This window comes from Aquarana catesbeiana, linkage group LG06, assembly GCF_042186555.1.
Source record: "Aquarana catesbeiana isolate 2022-GZ linkage group LG06, ASM4218655v1, whole genome shotgun sequence".
Classification (NCBI taxonomy): Eukaryota; Metazoa; Chordata; class Amphibia; order Anura; family Ranidae; genus Aquarana; species Aquarana catesbeiana.
In genome coordinates, this window is record NC_133329.1 from 48,797,594 (window position 1) to 48,817,236 (window position 19,643).

The following is a 19,643-nucleotide window of genomic DNA, read 5'->3' on the forward strand; positions in this document are numbered from 1 at the left end:
CCCTACCATATCACAAAAAATGTGTGAAAATGGTAAAAAAAAACAAGACACGGCTTGGGACAATTCCTTTATTAAAAAATAAAAGTGCCCCAAAAAGTCCATTCATCTTCTTCTTCTCTCGCTCCGACGGACCAAAAAAAAAAAGAAAAGCTGCAAGCCGCCACCGATCTGCCTCCATGGAAGGCACCCACCGTAATGACCGCCTCTCAGGTGACAGCTCTTTTATAACTGAAGGCGGGGCCACACGATGATGTCGCCGGGTGACCCTGCCCCCTCTGACGCACGGGGACATCCCTATGGCTTTCCCGTAGCGTCAGAGGGGGGCGGGGTCACCCAGTTATGTAACTGATTTACCCCGCCTCCTCTGACGCTACGTTAAAGCCATAGGGATGTCCCCGTGCGTCAGTGGGGACAGGCGAGCATCAGGCTCATCCCTAGTTCTCATCCATGCCACATCCATGCCACTAGAGTGCCTCACAAAATTGTAATTGGTACTCAAATTAGATTTGACATTTATGACCCTAGAACACCTGACGGTGCTCCCTGCATGTTGGGCCTCTCTATGCGGCCAGGCTGTGCAAAAGTCTCCCACATGTGGTATAGCCATACTCAGGAGGAGTAGGAAAATCTATTTTGGGGTGTAATTTTTGGTATGTACATGCTATGTGTTAGAAATATTGTATAAATGTACAACTTTGTGTAAAAAAATGCATTTTTCATTTTCTGTACACATTTTCCAAAAACTTGTAGAAAAAAATGACATGTTCAAAAGGCTCATTATGCTTCATAGATTATACGTTGGGGAGTTTTCTTTCCAAAATGGGGACATTTTTGGGGCGTTTCCATTGTCCTGGTGCACCAGGGCCTTCAAAAGTGCAAGAGGTAGTCAAGAAATTACATGTGTAATTTATGCTCCAAAAATGCCTGATGGTGCTCCCTGCATATTGGGCCTTTGTATGTGGCCACGCTGTGTAAAAGTCTCACACATGTGGTATCGCCATACCCAGGAAGAATAGTAGAATGTGTTTTGGGGTGTAATTTGTGCTATGCATATGCTGTGTGTGAGAACTAACCTGCTAATATAACAATTTGGTGAAAAAAAAATCTTGATATTTCAAAGAATTGTGGGAAAAAATTACAACTTCAAAAAACTCACCATCAAGGGGTTAATATGGCGCACAATGGAGGTAGCCGAGTACATATAACTAAAAATGGTGGGGGGAAGGGGGTGGGTTGGGAGTTCCTGAGAGGGGGAACTTGATGGTGGTAGTTAATGTTTCACAACAAGTTCGGGTATTAGTCCATGTGAGGATAAAATGATGCTGAAAAAATGGAAGGCAGCCAGTCTATAAAAGCCAGAAGAAGCACTGGAACAAATAAAAAAGAAAGAAGGACGGCGCCCTCTAAGTGCAGCATGTATGTTAAAAATATTTATTACAATAGATAAAAACACTCACATTTGAGTTGCTAAAAACCAGCATGTAAAGTAGTTTCATCCGCGTGCTCTCGGGGGATGTGGGTGTTCCTGGGATGTGCACTGCCCGCCTCACCCCGCTCCCGGAAGTGAAGACGCAGGTCAGCACGGCGCTCCACGGAGGATCCATGACCGATATCCTGGCCGCCCGGAGGCTCTGAGGACCCTCGGCACCACCGGAACAGCTACCAGGACCCAGGTTACAGGACTCACATCCCAGGAACCCCTCCACTGGCCCATGACAACCACATCCCCCGAGAGCACGCGGATGAAACTACTTTACATGCTGGTTTTTAGCAACTCAAATGTGAGTCTTTTTATCTATTGTAATAAATATTTTTAACATACATGCTGCACTTAGAGGGCGCCGTCCTTCTTTCTTTTTTAAAAAACTCACCATGCCTCATACTAAATACCTTGGAATGTCTACTTTCCAAAAAGGGGTCATTTGGGGGGTATTTGTACTTTCCTGGCTTGTTATGCCGCGTACACACGGTCGGACTTTTCGTCTACAAAAGTCCGACAGCCTGTCCGACAGACTTCCGGCGTACTTTCGGCGGACTTGCGGCAGACTTTCTAACGAACGGACTTGCCTACACACGATCACACAAAAGTTTGACAGCCTAGTACGCGGTGACGTACACCAAGTCCGGCGAGACTATAAAACGGAAGTTCAATAGCCCGTACGACACCCTTTGGGCTCCTTCTGCTAATCTCGTGTTTATCTTGTGTTAGTAGAAGTTTGGTGAGAGACGATTCGTGCTTGTGAGACTCGTATTTTTCAGTTCGTTTTAACTATTGTTCAGTCTGTGCTTGTGAGGTTTGTATCTGCTTTTCAGTGCGTTTGGTCAGTTGGCATTGAGAAATGTTTGTTTTATTGTCCGCTCGTTTCTAATTTTCAGGTCGCTCTTCACAGGCCTTGCTGTTCTTCAGTGCGTTCTGTTAAGTGCGTTCTGACCAGCCGACCATTTTGAAGCCATGTTACCTGTACGTACTCGTCGTCGAGCTCGTGCATTGTATGTGCTTGGTGCTGTAGTTCATTCTTCAGCCCAAGACCAGTCCATGAACAGGGCGAGGAGGAGTTCATGGACCAAGAATTGGTTGCTCCAGCGTGACCAGTTCTGTCACATGCCATTGATCCGTGAGAATAATCCTGAGGATTTCAGGAACTTTCTCCGGATGACAGACCCCATTTTTGACCGTTTGTTGGCTTTGCTGACCCCCTATATCAGCAGGCAGGATACCTGCATGAGGCAAGCCATCACTCTGGAGCAGAGGCTAGTTGCCACGTTGCAGTACTTGGCGACAGGGAGAAGCCTGCAGGACCTCAAGTTCTCGACAGGCATCTCCCCCCAGGCTCTCAATCTTACGGGCCTGAATACTGTCCGTACTGGCTTGGCCCCCCAAAGTGCCCATCAAGTTAGACAGCAATATGTTAATTATTTTATGGGTAGGGGGGCCATTGCAATGGGCCAGGATATCTAAAGAATCAAAATAAAAAAAATCTTGATGAAATCTTGAATTATATTTATTGCTTGCCTTTCTTTTGGGCTTTCTCCTAGGTTATGGTTGAGCAGTTGTAGTGCCAACTGTATTTTCCTTGTAAATTTCTAAATAAGCTCCATTGTCACTGTAAACAACTATTTTAAATTTAAACAAACTGATACTGAGCATTGAAATAACAAACCACACATTTATTTAATTCCTAAACAGAGGTATCTTTGGTATACATTCACTTATGCATTAGTATAAAATGTCCCGAGCCAAAAATATCTTGATATATTTACAAATTTAGAAGAATATAATTAGTTAGATTTTTACATAATTTAAAATATAAATTTTTGGGAATTTTGATTTTAACAAACAGGCCTCTTTTTATTTATTTATTTTTACCAAAACAGGCCTAATTTTTAGAAAATTTTTTGTGTTTGTTTGAAAAACAGGCTTTTTTGTTTTTTTGCTTTTTTAAAAACAGCCTTTTTTTTGTTTGTTTTTTACAAACCGTTTTTTTTTTGTTTTTTTTAAAAAACTTATTTTTTTTTTTTTAGGTTTTTTTAAAAACATTTTTTTTTTTGTTTTTTTTTTTTAAAACAGGCCTCCTTTTTTTCCAAAATGTGGTTTGTTGATGTTGTTAAACAGGCATATCATTTACACAAAATAATAAAGAGAAGGCCCAGAATGGGGTCAGCAAACCAGGAAATGAAGGACATGATCATTGTTTTTGGGTTTCAAAAAGGGCATTTAGAATCGACCCAAAACATCAATCATGTCCTTCATTTTCTGCTGCATACGATCCAGCCGATTCTGCATTTGATCTATCTTCCCATTCCAGGCCATTATTTGAGCTATTAGCCGTTGGGCACTGTCTGTGGTGAAATAGTCACTTGGACCTAAAATTGAATGAAAAAAAGATGTGTTTAGAAATATGCAGACATACATAGTTTACCTTACCATAAGCTGGTGTCTCAGACACTGACCTGGTGGGGTGCCCATGTCGCATACTTCATGAACATCCTCGGGCAGCCATGCATAGATTACCGTAAGCTGGTGTGTCGGACACTCACCTGGTGGGGTGCCCATGTCGCCCACCTCTCCTTCCTCCACATCCTCAGTGGGGCTTGAGCTGATTTCCCAAGTATGTTCTTTTGGTTGGGGGGACTGGGTTCTTCTTGGCTGAGTTTTTTTTCCCCTATGTGAAGCAAAAAATTAATATACTTAGCACACAGATATTTTAGGACATAGTAATCTTCAAACATTTGTAGTGAAGTGGTGTAAGAATTGTCTGTTTGTGTAGAGTTCCTAGTTGACTTAAAGATTTAATTTTCTAAAGACATATCGAGATAGATATCTCGATATCTACATATCAATATCTAAATATATCTTACAATCTTGATCTCTCTCTCTCTCTCTCTCTATATCGTTAAATAAATATAAATATAAATATCAAGCTAAATCTAAATATAAAAATATATCGAAATTTAAATATTATAAAAACATTATATATATATATATATAAATATAAATAAAGAAGGATATAAATATAAAGATAAATATATATATATGTAGGAAGGCCAGTATGGTGGCCTGAATTTATGGGAGGAGCCCGGTGGGTATTTAAGCAGCCCGCTCACCTGTGGTGCTTGTCGGTTTCCTGTGCGCGATACACGTCACTAGGCCGACTATTCGATATACCAGCGTCCGCAAGTTCTTGCCTCGCAAATTTCCGTATTCGATACCGTACTCAAAACTTTCGAAGTCCGCGTTTTTCGTTCGTAGTTTGTACCACGCGGCTGGCTTGGCTGTCGCAGGTAAGGTCCCGTCGGACTTTTCGTTTTCATATTAGGTCACTAAACCGTAATTTCGAAATTTTCGTTTCACTCGCTTTTTCATAAACTGCATGTATATCGCATTTTTCGTTTCATGTCATGTCACTAAACCGTACTTTCAAATTTCGTTACTCGCACTTCACAATTGCAATGTATATCGCTCGTACTTTCGATATGTTACCATTTCGACAGCACCGCGACGCAGACGTCGCTTCATTGCTAGCATGTCGGTGTTTGAAAATATGCATCGGTAAACAGCCACAGCAAGTCGCAATTTACAAGTTATCGGATCAAGTCAGTTCGATACCAATCATTTCTCATTTCTGAAACATTCTAGAACTCATTTCTGACAATTCAAATCATTTCAAAACATTTCTCATTTCAGTCACCTACCGCGCTCCGATTCGAATCCAGTCGCATCAAAAAGATGCACCGATTCGTTCCGGTGTGCCCCAGTTATTTGGCCTCATTTCTATACATGCTCCAGAGTTACGTTATTGTCTGTCATTAGTACCTCTGTCATGCTTATCATTTCATTTCCACGTATCACGTTCCGACATGAATCCAGTCGCATGCTAAATGCACCGATTCGTCTCGGCGTGCCCCAGGATTGGCCTCATTTCTATACATGCTCCAGAGTTACGTTTGTCAGTCATTTGTACCTCTGTCATGGTTATCATTTCATTTCCACGTATCACGTTCCGGCATGAATCCAGTCGCATGGCAATGCACCGATTCGTCTCGGCGTGCCCCAGGATTGGCCTCATTTCTATACATGCTCCAGAGTTACGTTTTTCAGTCATTCATACCTCTGTCATGGTTATCATTTCATTTCCACGTATCACGTTCCGACATGAATCCAGTCGCATGGTAATGCACCGATTCGTCTCGGCGTGCCCCAGGACTGGCCTCATTTCTATACATGCTCCAGAGTTACGTTATTGTCAGTCAATTGTACCTCTGTCATGGTCATCATTTCATTTCCATGTATCACGTCCCGACATGAATTCAGTCGCATGAAAAATGCACCGATTCGTCTCGGCGTGCCCCAGGATTGGCCTCATTTCTATACATGCTCCAGAGTTACGTTTATCAGTCAATTGTACCTCTGTCATGGTTATCATTTCATTTCCATGTATCACGTCCCGACATGAATTCAGTCGCATGAAAAATGCACCGATTCGTCTCGGCGTGCCCCAGGATTGGCCTCATTTCTATACATGCTCCAGAGTTACGTTTATCAGTCAATTGTACCTCTGTCATGGTTATCATTTCATTTCCATGTATCACGTCCCGACATGAATTCAGTCGCATGAAAAATGCACCAATTCGTCTCGGCGTGCCCCAGGATTGGCCTCATTTCTATACATGCTCCAGAGTTACGTTATCAGTCATTTGTACCTCTGTCATGGTTATCATTTCATTTCCACGTATCACATTCCGACATGAAATCAGTCGCACGAAAATGCACCGATTCGTCTCGGCGTGCCCAGGATTGGCCACATTTCTGACACATGCTCCAGAGTCCAGATCATAGCTAATCGCAGACATCGGGGGATTGATCCACATCTCTGTCATGCAATTTCTACCATTTCACTCCCACAACGCATCACCGTTTTGAAACCAGTCGCATCTGAGGTGCACCGATTCGTCACGGCATGCATCACTGGTTCCGATCGCATTTCATACCTATACCAGAGCTCGGTTAGTTGCCAGTCGCTAACACGGCACAACCAATTCGAGCCGCGGTCAAAACAATCATTTCTCTCATTTCATTTAATACTGCACTCCTATTCGAATCCAGATGCATCAAACAAGCACCGATTCGTCCCAGGAGCACCAATATTTTCAGTTGCCCCATTTCAATACATGCTCCAGAGCCCGGTTCACGGTCGAACAAATCGTGACACGACCAGGCCGCACCTCTGTCATGCAGTTCATTCATTTCACAATCAAATTAAACATTTCGAATCATTTCATTGTCACAAGATTGCAAGCATCATACAAATCATTGCTTCAAGTTACTTAGCAATCCCTTCACGAATTGTCACCTTTTCATTTTCCTCAAAAAAAAAAAAAAAAAAAAAAAAAAAAAAAAATCCATACCTATACCAGAGCTCGGTCGGTTGCCAGTCGCAAAACACGGCACAGCCAATTCAAGCCTCGGTCAAGGTAAACATTTCTCTCATTTCATTTCATGCTGCGCTCCGATTCGAATCCAGGTGCATCAAACAAAGCACCGATTCGTCCCGGTGTGCACCAATGTTTCTTCTATTGCCTCATTTCAGTACATGCTCCAGAGCCCGGTTCACGGTCGCATCAGTCACGACACGACCAGGCCGGACCTTTGTCATGCAGTTCAGTCATTTCAAACATCAAGGCAAACATTTCGAATCATTTCATTCTCACAAAAAAAAAAAAAAAAAATATATACGAGCTCAAAAACAGGATATTCTCATCAGATCAAATCATGTCACAGGCCGGCAGCAAAGATTTCACGGCCCCTCTGTCGGCTTTCACACAGGCCTCATTTCACTACCTCACAGTACGTACGAATGTGGGAATGTTCGTTCAGCAGCCATCGACGAACAAACCATAGATCGGCTCTTACAAACAGAATTAGACCGAGAGTACGTTATAGGCCTTTCACTCAGCCCCCTTTCAGCACTTGGAGAGTCAGCCCTATTTGGGGCTTGTCAAGGGCAAATTCACAAATTAATTACGTTTGGGGTACCTCCTGTCTGCGCCTCATTCTTCCCACATCCCCAGTCTCAAGTCCCTGATTCCCTCCGAAGAATTCTCCCTAAAATATTCCTCCGTAGACATGCCGATACAAGCAGTCATCAAAGCAGGTACAGGTGCCTGGCTTTCCAAAACCGACATCTCGGATGCCTTTAAGCTCCTGCCTATCCATCCATCCCTTTGGTGCTGGCATGGCATCAAGTGGAAGGAGGCATATTATTTGGCCACAAAACTGACGTTCGGTTCGAAGAGCAGCCCTTGGCTCTTCGACACATTCGCTCAGTCTCTTGCTTGGATACTGTTACACAAGGCTCAGTGACAAAAGTCATCCATTACCTGGACGACTTCCTACTAATAGAACCTCCCAGCAAGCCCCCAGGAGACCTCGACAAACTCAGAGCGATATTCGGAAAACCCAATCTTCCCATCACCGAGCACAAAGTAGAAGGCCCAGCACATAACATCACCTTTCTCGGGGCCAACTTAGACACCTGCGCTATGCAAGCCAGTCTCCCCCTCGACAAACTAACCCGCATTAAGGCGGTCCTTCACAAATTCACCCACACCAAGGGGTGTACCAAGAAGCAGTTGCAATCTCTCCGGGCAATGCTGAATTTCGCCATACGAATTATTCCACAAGGCCGCACCTTCGTGTCACGCCTGCCGAGATTCCTGCCAGAAACACAAGACCCCGATCAGATCTTAAATCTAGACTCCGCAGCAATAGCGGACCTATCTATGTGGGACGAATTCCGTCCTCCCGGAATGGCATATCCCTAATTATACCCATGGTTTCAGCCCTGTCACCCCAGGTGGTGACAGACGCTGCAGCCACCACAGGTTTCGCTGCAATTTTTGGCCATCATTGGTTTTCAGGACCCTGGCCTCAACAGATACTGTTGATACCCGGCTTTATTCAAAACATCTTCCCTCCTCGAACTCTATCCCATGGTGGCAGCTGCACAACTCTGGGGTCACCTTTGGACAGGGCAAACCGTAGTCTTCACCATCGACAATCAGGCCACGGCAGACATCAACAAAGGCAGGTCCAATTCCCCAGCAGTCATGTCCTTCCTGCGCAGATTGGTACAACTGTTCTTACAGCATCAGTTTAACATACGCTGTGCATTATTCCAGGCAGACACAATTAGCTGCTGACGCACTGTCACGTTCTAACTACACCTCCTTTTCAAACAGGTTCCCGGAGCCGATCCAGTGTCGGCCCCTAACCCTGCCTGGTCACAACTGACCCTGGACTAGTTTAACATTTACAAGGAGCAACGCAGCTCATCAATCACTCACTCTCTCATAACACACTCAAAGCCTACCAGACAGCTTGAAAGGCGTTCAATAAATTTCTCACATCCTGCCGTAAAGGACCAATAGATGTCAAACAGGTACTGGCCTTCATTTCATACTGCCACACTCAGCTGGCCTTATCTTACAATACCATTCGGCTATACCTAGCCGGCATACAACATTTCGTGACCCTGGAAGACCCCACAAAATCTTCACTGTTCTCATCACACGCTATACGAGCCATCCTAAGGGGCATCCAGAAACAACAACCAGTGATCAGTACTAAGCGCTTACCCATTACGGGGCCCATCTTCAGGGATATGTCGACTATTCTGGCTACTTCGCCATTCGGTCTGCTGCCCAGCACGGTCCTACAAGCAGCCATATAGTTGGCTTACTACGGGTTCACCTATAACCACCCCACAGACCAAGTATTACGCAGACGGCACTTGCTTCGCCACCAAGACCATTTCATCCTTCACCTCGAGGTTTCTTAAACCCAGGAAACAGGGTCTGGAGTGGACATTTCACCTCTACAGAACCAATAACAGCTGGTGTCCAGTCACCGTACTTAACCGTCTCCTCTCACTCCTGCCTGAACAATCGGACACCAGTCCTCTTCTACCATTCCCAGTTAAACCCTTAAACGCATGTCACTTTGTAAAACACATAAGGATACTTCTCCGCAATCTTCACCTTAAACCCAGTCAGTACTCCGGACACTCATTCCGCATCGGAGCAGCCTCCGCAGCAACCCGCCAGGGGGTTCCAGACCACATCATCAAAAGACTAGGCAGATGGAAATCAGCCTGCGTCGCCCGGTATATACCCAATCCTCAAGTAGAGATGGCACAGGCATTCTCCAAATTGGCTCAATGAATACCTGAAAACCAATTATATATTATACCCCTACCTGAATGTTTTTGCCCCCTTATTTTGGCATACCGGCCATTAGACCAAGGCACACTTTCAGGTCCATTTCATATGGTAAGTCCACACTTCCAGGTCTATTTCCGATGGTAAGTCTTATCTTTATTATAAGTGTTATCTATGTCCATACCGGACATAGGGCTCCGACCATAAGTAGGAAGGCCAGTATGGTGGCCTGAATTTATGGGAGGAGCCCAGTGGGTATTTAAGCAGCCCGCTCACCTGTGGTGCTTGTCGGTTTCCTGTGCGCGATACCCACCCTCCCATCCCCATTTCAAGGCATTCATTTCATTTCATTCATTTCATCTCATTTCTCTCTACAGAATAATCATTTCTTAAAACCAGGGTATGCCCCCTTATTTTGGCATACCGGCCATTAGACCAAGGCACACTTTCAGGTCCATTTCATATGGTAAGTCCACACTTCCAGGTCTATTTCCGATGGTAAGTTTAATCTTTATTATAAGTGTTATCTATGTCCATACCGGACATAGGGCTCCGACCATAAATATATATATATATATATATATAGATAGATAGATAGATAGATAGATAGATAGATAGATAGATAGATAGATAGATAGATAGATAGATAGATATCTATATCTCTCTAGATATGTAACAAGGTTTATTAAAAGATCGTTTCAAACGAAGCAAAAATCGTATAGGAAAGAAAAGCACATGGAGCAGTATACGAGGTAATAAACACAAGATGAAAACACGACAAGTACTTACTTTTTTTCAACACTTTACGGATCTGTCTGTACTGATCCGGCTCCCGGAGTTTGAGGTCGGACCATCTTTTTCGAATTTGATCTTTCGAGCGTTGTACCCCAAAATAAGCCTGTAAGGTCTTCACCACCTTCGCCATTATTTTGGCTTTTCGCAAATTTGGCCGGGCGTACGGCCCATACTTCCCATCATAGTCCTTTTTTTTTAAGAATGGCCACCATTTCCACCATCTCTTTAAAGGACGTATTGGACGCCTTAAATCTCGGCTTCACAGATCTTGACGTTCCAGCCTCCGGGCTTTCTTCGCTACCTGAGGTAGTACATACCTGATGTGTCTCCGCCATTATTCACCCCACTACGCGCCGTAAAAAAAAATGGGCAGAGAATATTAGTTAAAATCGAACGCCAGGGGCGGGCGACGCAGGCGGAGTTTCACACATGCGTTGTGTATAAAGAGGGCTCTTGCGCACGTGTCGTACGCACGTTCTGTGCGTAGAATTAAGGGGCGGAGATCATGAGTTAAAATTGAACGTCGCGGGCAACGCAGGCGGAGTTTCACACATGCGTAGTGTATAAAGAGGGCTCTTGCGCAGGTGTCGTACGTACCTATGTTCTGTGCGTAGAGTCAAGGGCGGTTTATATGTGTAAACAAAAAGAATGTCAGGGTCGGGACAAGTAGGCGTAGTATTACGCATGTGCAGTGTATAAAGCGTTGTTACGTATTGTGTCGTACGTACGTTCTGTGCGTAGGTGATAGTGGACCGGGACGCTACTAAACGAAGGTAAGTTTAAATTTATACATTTGGTCAAGACTTTGTAGCAAGCGGCCTATATGGCTTGACAGATTGATGAGGCCTACATAGGGATAAGATGATGAGGGTTTAGCAGAAACTTAATAATTGTATTTTGTCTTGTGTCTTTATCTTTTACAGACATTATGAATCCCCTATTTAAGGATCCAGATTTCATTACAGCTTTTATTTCCAAATATAGAGAAATGAGGAATTTGTGGGAGGTGAAACACCCTCAGTATTATTTAAAGCATGTGAGGAAGTCAACGCTGGAGAGACTTCTGTCATTTGTCCAGGCGACCATAAAATAATAATAAAATAAAAACCCCAGAGGTGATCAAATACCACCAAAAGAAAGCTCCATTTGTGGGAAGAAAATTATAAAAATTTAGTCTGGGTGCAGTGTTGCATGACCGCGCAATGTCATTTAACGTGCGACAGCGCTGAAAGCTGAAAATTGTCCTGGGTAGGAATGGCCGAAAGTGCCTGGTATTGAAGTGGTTAATCACCACTGGGGTTTTTTTTTTTTGCTAAATAAAAGAAAAAAAAGAAAGGTTTGAAAAAAAAAACGGAAAATTCCAATCAAAATACTTACCGTAATTTTCCTTTCCTGATGGACTCCATGGCAGCCAACGTGTGGGTTTAGTCCCGCCTCTACTACCCTATAGGACACTACTCCCATAAATCTTTGCTCCTCACCAGCAGCCGTGTTCGATAACTAGCCTACTCCAGCCATTTGGGAGGGAACTCCTGCTGCCATGGAGTCCATCAGGAAAGGAAAATTACGGTAAGTATTTTGATAGGAATTTTCCGTTTTCCTGACAGACTCCATGGCAGCCAACGTGTGGGAAATAACTCGCCGTACACACCCGGGTGGGCAAAATGCTGAATAAACAAAGATTTATTTAACACCGTCAACCGACAGTACTTTAACACCAAAATCAACTGAAGATAGAGCAGCTGGCTCAACACAATAATGGGACATAAAGGTATGGATCGACGACCAAGAAGCCGCCCTGCAAATCACTTCAGGTGCAACATGACGTGAGGCTGCCCATGAGGTCGAAAGACTTGTATTTGAGTGCGCTGTTACCGCCTCAGGAGGAGCCAAGCCATTCTCTCTATGTGCCCATTGAATTGATTGTACAACCCATGCAGCAATGGATCTGACTGAGGCTCGGAGCCCCTTGTTCTTCCCAAAGAACGAAACAAAAAGATAATCCGACTGACGGAAGGGAGCCGTTACTTCTAGATATTGTTTCAAGGAGACACCAACATCGAGTGGATGTATTTCCAGATTTCCGGCAGATCTAAAGGTAGGAAGTGAGATCTCTTGGTTCTCATGAAAGATTGAGGTGACCTTGGGGTTTGACCCTAGCATCGGAATTAGAACCACTCTGTCCGAAAAAAAGGTTAAGAAACGTTCTTTTGATCCTAAAGCCTGGATTTCGGACACCCTCTTTGCCGAGGTGATGGCAGTCAAAAATGCAGTTTTGATAGTAAGCTCTCTGACAGACAGTGGTTTATCGAGTTGTGAGAAGAACTCAAGAACTAGAGGAAGATCCCATTTGGGGAATCTGGGTTTTCTTTGAGGCCTCTGTCTAATTGCTCCTTTGAAAAATTGTTGAATAAGGGCATGTCTGGCCCACGACACCCCAGTAAAGGCTGAGATCGCTGAGACCTGTACACGAAGTGAACTGACAGATAAGGGCAAATCCAGGCCTGATTACAGGAAACTCAAGATGTCCTGAACTGCAGGTGTGCCACATGACTTAGCTCTAGAAGACATATGGGTCGAGAATTTAGTCCAAATTCGCTCATATACTCTGTTAGTGCTTCGTCTTCTTGCATTCAGAAGTGTGGGAATAACTTCCTTAGGGCAACCTAGTGCTTCCAACCTTCCCCTCTCAAGAACCAAGCCCTCAACTGTAGGTGAGCTGGGCAGGGGTGAAGAATCGTGCCTTGGGAGAGTAGATCCAATCTGGTCGGAAGAGGAACTGGTTCTCGGAAGCTGAGGAGTGATAGGAGAGGAAACCAAGGCCTGTAGGGCCAGTAAGGAATTATGGCTATTATCTCCACCTCCTCCCACCTGAGCCTCCGCAGGAACTGGAAGAAAATAGGTGTCGGAGGGAAGGCATATGCTCTGTGAAACCACCAATGTTCTGTCAGTGCGTCTATCCCGTAGGCTTGTGGATCCCGGAACCTTGCGTAGTACCACAGACTTCTGGAGAGATCCCCAATGTTAGGATCCATTTGAACACATCCTCGTGGAGAGACCACTCGTTGTTGTCCAAGTGGACTCATGAGAGAAAATCCGCTTGGACATTGAGAATCCTCGGGACATAAGTTGCCGTTAAGTTGACCAGATTCTTCTGAGCCCAGACCATTATTGGTTCCACCTCTTGCAGCAGAGACAGGCTTTTGGTACCCCCTTGTTTCCTTACATAGGCTACTGCCGTCGTATTGTCCAGTCTGAGTAATACACATGCCCCTGCTATCAGATGGCGAAATGCCAACAGTGCCTGGAAAGCTGCACATAACTCTAGGATATTCAACACCAGTCTCCGAGCTGGGAAATCCCAGGAGCCTTGAGCCACTTCCGGCAATGAGCACCCCAACCTCTGTTGCTGGCATCCGACGTCACTGTGATCCACGTGATGGGAAGGATGGAGTGACACTTGCATAGATTTTCTCTTTGAAGCCACCAGAGGAGGGAACCCCTCATGGTCTGAGTGATGTTAATGCGCTGATCTTTGCCGCCCGTCCATTGAAGAAGAAATCCCTTCTGGAAAGGACGCATCCTCCACTGAGCCCATTTCACCATTGGTATTGTGGACACCATGGTGCCAATGATCCTCAGACACTGGAGGGCATGGAGATGAGAAGAGGAGAGGGCCAGGCGAATCCTGTCTCGAACTATTGAAACCTTCTCCTCAGGTAGGGAAATTGTGCCTCTTGTTGTGTTGAAGAGGGCTCCGAGGAACACTAAGGACTGTGAAGGCTCCAACTGGCTCTTCTCCAGGTTCAGGAGCCAACCGAATTCCCGGAGAGTTGAGATGACTTGATCTCTGTGTTTCAGGAGACAATCTCTGTCTTGAGCCAGTAGGAGGAGATCGTCCAGGTAGTGATGAAGACGGATGCCTCTGGTTCTCAATAGAGACACAACAGCCAACAAGACCTTTGAGAAGACTCGCGGAGAAGTCAACAGACCGAAGGGAAGGCATGTGAATTGTAAATGTAGTTGGCGTATGGAAAAGCGGAGAAAGCGTTGGAAATCTGCTGCCACTGGAACGTGAAAATAGGCGTCCTTGAGGTCTATAGAGACGAGCCAGTCTCCTGGTTGGACTAACTGCAGAATTGTGGACAGGGTTTCCATCTTGAACCTTTCTTTTTTTGATGAAACGGTTCAGGTGCGTCAGATCAATGATGGGTCGCCATGCACCGTTCTTTTTCTGGACCATGAAGAGAGGAGAATACATCCCCATGCCACCCTGGTCGTCTGGGACAGGAATGGCCGCGCCTTGATCTAATAAAGATTTCACGTAAGCTGAGAGAATTTGCCTCTTTTCTTCTGTGGCTGGAAGAGGTGTGGGGATACACCTGAGCCTGGGAGCACTGCTGAAAGTCCAGGTGTGACCTGAGGAGATCGTTCTGACAGTCCAAAAGTCCTGGATCGAGGACGCCCAAACATGCCGAAAGCGGAGAAGACGAGCCCCCACCCGACCTGCCTGGGCGGGCCCAATCTCAAAAAGACTTGGTCGGTTCCTTCTCACCCGTCGTACTACTCTTAGCAGTTTTCTTGAAAGATGACTGTCTAGCCCTCCAAGATCTGGAGAACTCACGGCCCGGCCTGTAACCACGTGCCTCCCTGGCACGATCCTGGGTCTGTTTCCTTGGAAACGATCTTCTTTTGGCCTTGTAACCGCTTGTCCTGAGGGAGGAACCCCGACTTACCTCCGGTGGCACGTGTTATGGCACTATCTAACTTATTGCCAAAAAGAGAGGACCCATCAAAGGGAATACGGCACCATGCCTGTTTCGATGCAGGGTCTGCCAGCCAAGGACGAAGCCATAGGGCACACTTGGTGGTGACTGCAGACAACATAACCCGAGCCACCAGGCGGATAATGTCAATAGAGGCCTCCCCCAGGAAAGCTGAAGCCAACCTCAATTCCTGGATGGGTGAACTCTTGGCCACTTCCTCCGAGACATTTCTAAGTGTCTCATCCACATTGTCTGACCAAATCTCCATAGCCCTTGACATGGCCTGCCGTGAGATAGACCCGCTTCAAATCGGAGTCTATCTGTCTATCCAAGGCATCTCTGAAAGAGACCGTGTCTTCCAGAGGAAGGGTCACATGTCTGACCAACCTCATCACAGCCACATCCACTAGAGGAGCAGACTCCAATTGCTTAACTTCCTCTTCCCTGAAGGGATAAAGCCTTTGTATTTTTGAGAGAAGGGAGTTCTTCTTCTCTACCTTTCCCCACTCGTCTGTGATAACTTCACCTAATTCAGAGAAAAAAGGAAAGTTGACACGCTCCTTCTTCAGCTGTTTGAAGTATTTCCTCTGTTTTGCAGGGGCTGTCACTGGCTCTTCCCAGTTTAACGTTTCCTTTTATGGCTTTAATCAGAGGAGGAAGCAAGGCAAAGTCAAATCCAGTATAAGGGTCTTCTCCCTCAGAATCACTATCTGAGGAGACAGCAGACGGATGACTGGGTAAAGAGGACTCCCAAGTGTCCTGAGCCTGAGTATCCCTCTCTGGTGGGCATGGAGGCTCTGTAGGAGAAACCTGGGGTTGACTGGACCCTATCTCTTTCAGATTTTCTTTAACGATCCTTTCTATCAGAGACCTCAGTTGCTGGTCCGTACCACCTTTCTCCTGATGCTTTTGCGTAGCAGGTATCACAGAGGGACTTGCCTATAGGAACCTTTGCCCTACACCTCCAGCAGGCTCCTTCGGCTGCATGACTGGAGTGAGACTTGGAAGGACGAGATGGTTCCCGGCTACGGTGTCTCGATTTCGAGGAGGAACCGTGATGTCCAGATCTGGAAGAGGAATGTCGATGATGCGATTTTGAGGAACCAGTTCTGTGCGAACTACGTTGCTGAGTAGATCTAGAAGGGCTGACAAAAAAAAAAAGAAAAAAGGTACGTCTGTGTTAGTGGAGACAACAGATAACTGATGCCCCCCCCCACAGGCAACACCCAGGTAGGACCCCCTACCATGTACCTGTTGCGAGGGGGCTGGCCACTAGCAGGCAGTGAAGCGTCCATGCTCCTGGAAGGATCCATCAGGGATGAAAGAACAAGCAACCAATCAAAAAAAAAGAAAAAGCAGTAAAGGACAGGCTATTATACCTGTCCCCTAGATGCCCCCTTACCTGACACAAAAGATCCAGAGCCAGGGGAAGACACTGCATTCCCCAGCTTGCAGACTATTTTCTCAATTTAAAACTGGCGCCCCTGTGACGTCACCGCCGCGTCAAACACTTTGCTAGTGCGCACGCGTGGTTACCGCTATCCGCGTGCGCGAACAAGCCTCGTTCTCGTGCCGGACCCGCGCATGCGCAGAACGGCCGCTAGAACGAAACCAGGAAGCGAACGGCGGCTGGAACGCAAAAGGAACCAGCCGCCATGCCTGCCAGCCACGCTGTACCCAACAGCATGGGGGGAGAACACAGGAAAAAAGGAAAAACCAGTTGGAAAGAAATAGACATAACAAGGGGAAGAGTTACACGAAAACTGCTGCCATTAGCAAAAAAACGGAACAAACTCGCCACTCCTGCCGCGATCGAGACCAGGCCCATCAGGTTAGACAACACAAAAACCAGACTTTTTCTGGGCAACAAGGGCCACCCGCTAGTAGCCAGGCTGCATGACCAATGCACGGTTTGCCCGCCAGTGGCTGGGACTACACCATCAACAGCGCCTCTTCCATATGCCTCTTCCATACCCTGCTATTAGCTAGGGCTTATTGGAACAATGCGATTCCTGTTCCTTAGGGATCGCTCAGCCAGATCTGATCGCAGGGGAGGACAACAAATCTTCGGATAGGAAGACCATTTTAGCTAGGTCCTTCGGAGGAAGACAAAAAAAGAACACGGCTGCTGGTGAGGAGGAAAGATTTATGGGAGTTGTGTCCTATAGGGTAGTAGAGCCGGGACTAAACCCACACGTTGGCTGCCATGGAGTCTGTCAGGAAAACACTTTTCTCCATTTGTGCTTTAAAATTTTGCAAATAATCTTTCTTCTTTGGCCAAACTGTATTCTGCTACATTTCTTTGGTGAAAATAACCCAAATCAGTGTATATTTAGTATGAAGGAAAATTATAGATTTCACAAACAATGGTATATATGTATCTCCAAATCGATCAATCCTGTTATACTGACATTTCTTTAGGCCTGAAAATGCCAGGACAGTACAAATGACCCCTTTTTGGAAAGCAGACAGTCTAAGGTATTTAGTATAATGCCGCGTACACACGGTCGGACTTTACGGCAGATATTGCCCGGCGGACTTTTCAACGGACTTTACGACGGACTTTCTGAATGAACGGACTTGCCTACACACAATCAACCAAAGTCTGACTAATTTTCGTACATGATGACGTACGACCGGACTAAAACAAGGAAGTTCATAGCCAGTAGCCGATAGCTGCCCTAGCGTGGCTTTTTGTCCGTCGAACTAGCATACAGACGAGCGGACTTTTCGACCGGACTCGAGTCTGTTGGATAGATTTGAAACGTGTTTCAAATCTAAGTCCCTCAAACTTTTGAGAAAACAAAGTCCGCTGGAGTCCACACACGATCGAATTGTCCGCCGGGCAAAGTCTGCCGTAAAGTCCAACCGTGTGTACGCGGCATAAGGCATGGTCAGTTTTTTTGAAGTTGTATTTTTAAAGGAAAATTAAGAAATAAAAAAAAACATTCACAGTTTGTTTTGTTTTTTTGTTTTCTTTTACATATTTAACCAGTGCAGTACAGCATCATCGTATAACTGGTGTTTTTCTTTTTTAATACATTTTTTCTTTTTGTTTATGATTTTTTTAACACACTGTGACCAGAGCAATACAGTGTTACCATACTAACAATGTACAATGTGTAGAAGTGATCAGGATTTTTTTTTTTTTTTTTACACACTATGATTGCTTATACCAGTGAACTTCACTGTTATAAGCAACCATTTTTACTGAAGGAAATTAATTCATTCAGTGTTTACTATTGTGGTTAGTTGTGATTGGCTGCCGGTACCATGTTATCCCTGTAACCAATCACAGAGATCAACACAATAGTACACAACAGATGGCATGAATGAAAGCCATCCATTGTGTAAAATTGTCATGTGAACTGCTGGGACTGGTCACAGCGATCACATGGTACTGGCAGCAGCCATCCAATGTGTCCGGTGGTGACAGATCATGCTGCAGTGTCATATGACATCCACCCGCGATGGCTCGTGTCCCACCTGGCTGTCACTTGACAATAGGTGGAGCAGGAACTAGTTAAGTTAAAACTAGTGGAAAGCTTTCCTGATGCAAATACTTGGGTAGAGGGTGTGGTGTATAAAGACAGTAATAGTAAAAAACCCAGAGAAGTAAAATTTACTTAATGTTTGGGATAGTTAGCCCCAATGCACCCTATCAAATGCCTTCTCTGCATCTAAGGCCACCAGCAGGGAAGGCATGTGAATGGTTTCTTCAAATCTAATTCGATTAATCATTCTCCTGGTGCCATCCAGGGCTTGATGGCCCATAACAAACCCAACCTGATCCAGACTTATTAACAAAGGAGTGACTTCTAAAAGGTGGTTGACTAGTATTTTTGCATACATTTTAAGATCAGAATTGAGCAATAAGATCGGCCTAAAACTTTGTGGGATAGTAGGGTCTTTACCAGGTTTTGGGAGGGTTACTATAATGGCTTGAAGCATTTCCCTTGGGAAGGTACCAGAGGCTGCAACATCTTTGTAGACTTTAGCAAGGTAGGGAGAAAGGATATCAGAAAAGGATTTATAATAATCGGCAGTAAATCTGTCTATATCAGGCAATTTGTGCAGACGTAACACTTTAATAACATTAACCACTTAGCGCAGACCGTACGCAAATATGCGGCCTCAGCTTTCAGGGGTTATACAGGGGTTATGCATGCAGTGGCATGCATCACCCTGGTACCATTTTTTAGAGCAGGCGGTTGGCCCTTTAGGGATAACAACCAATGTGGCTAAAAGCCACTGGGTTGTTATCCCACAGGAGTGGGAGGGGACGTCCCCCCCTCCCACCGCCTTCCGCCGCTCTTCCTGGGCCTCCCGTCCTACTTTTGCCGGCTAGAGGGAGACTGGCAGACC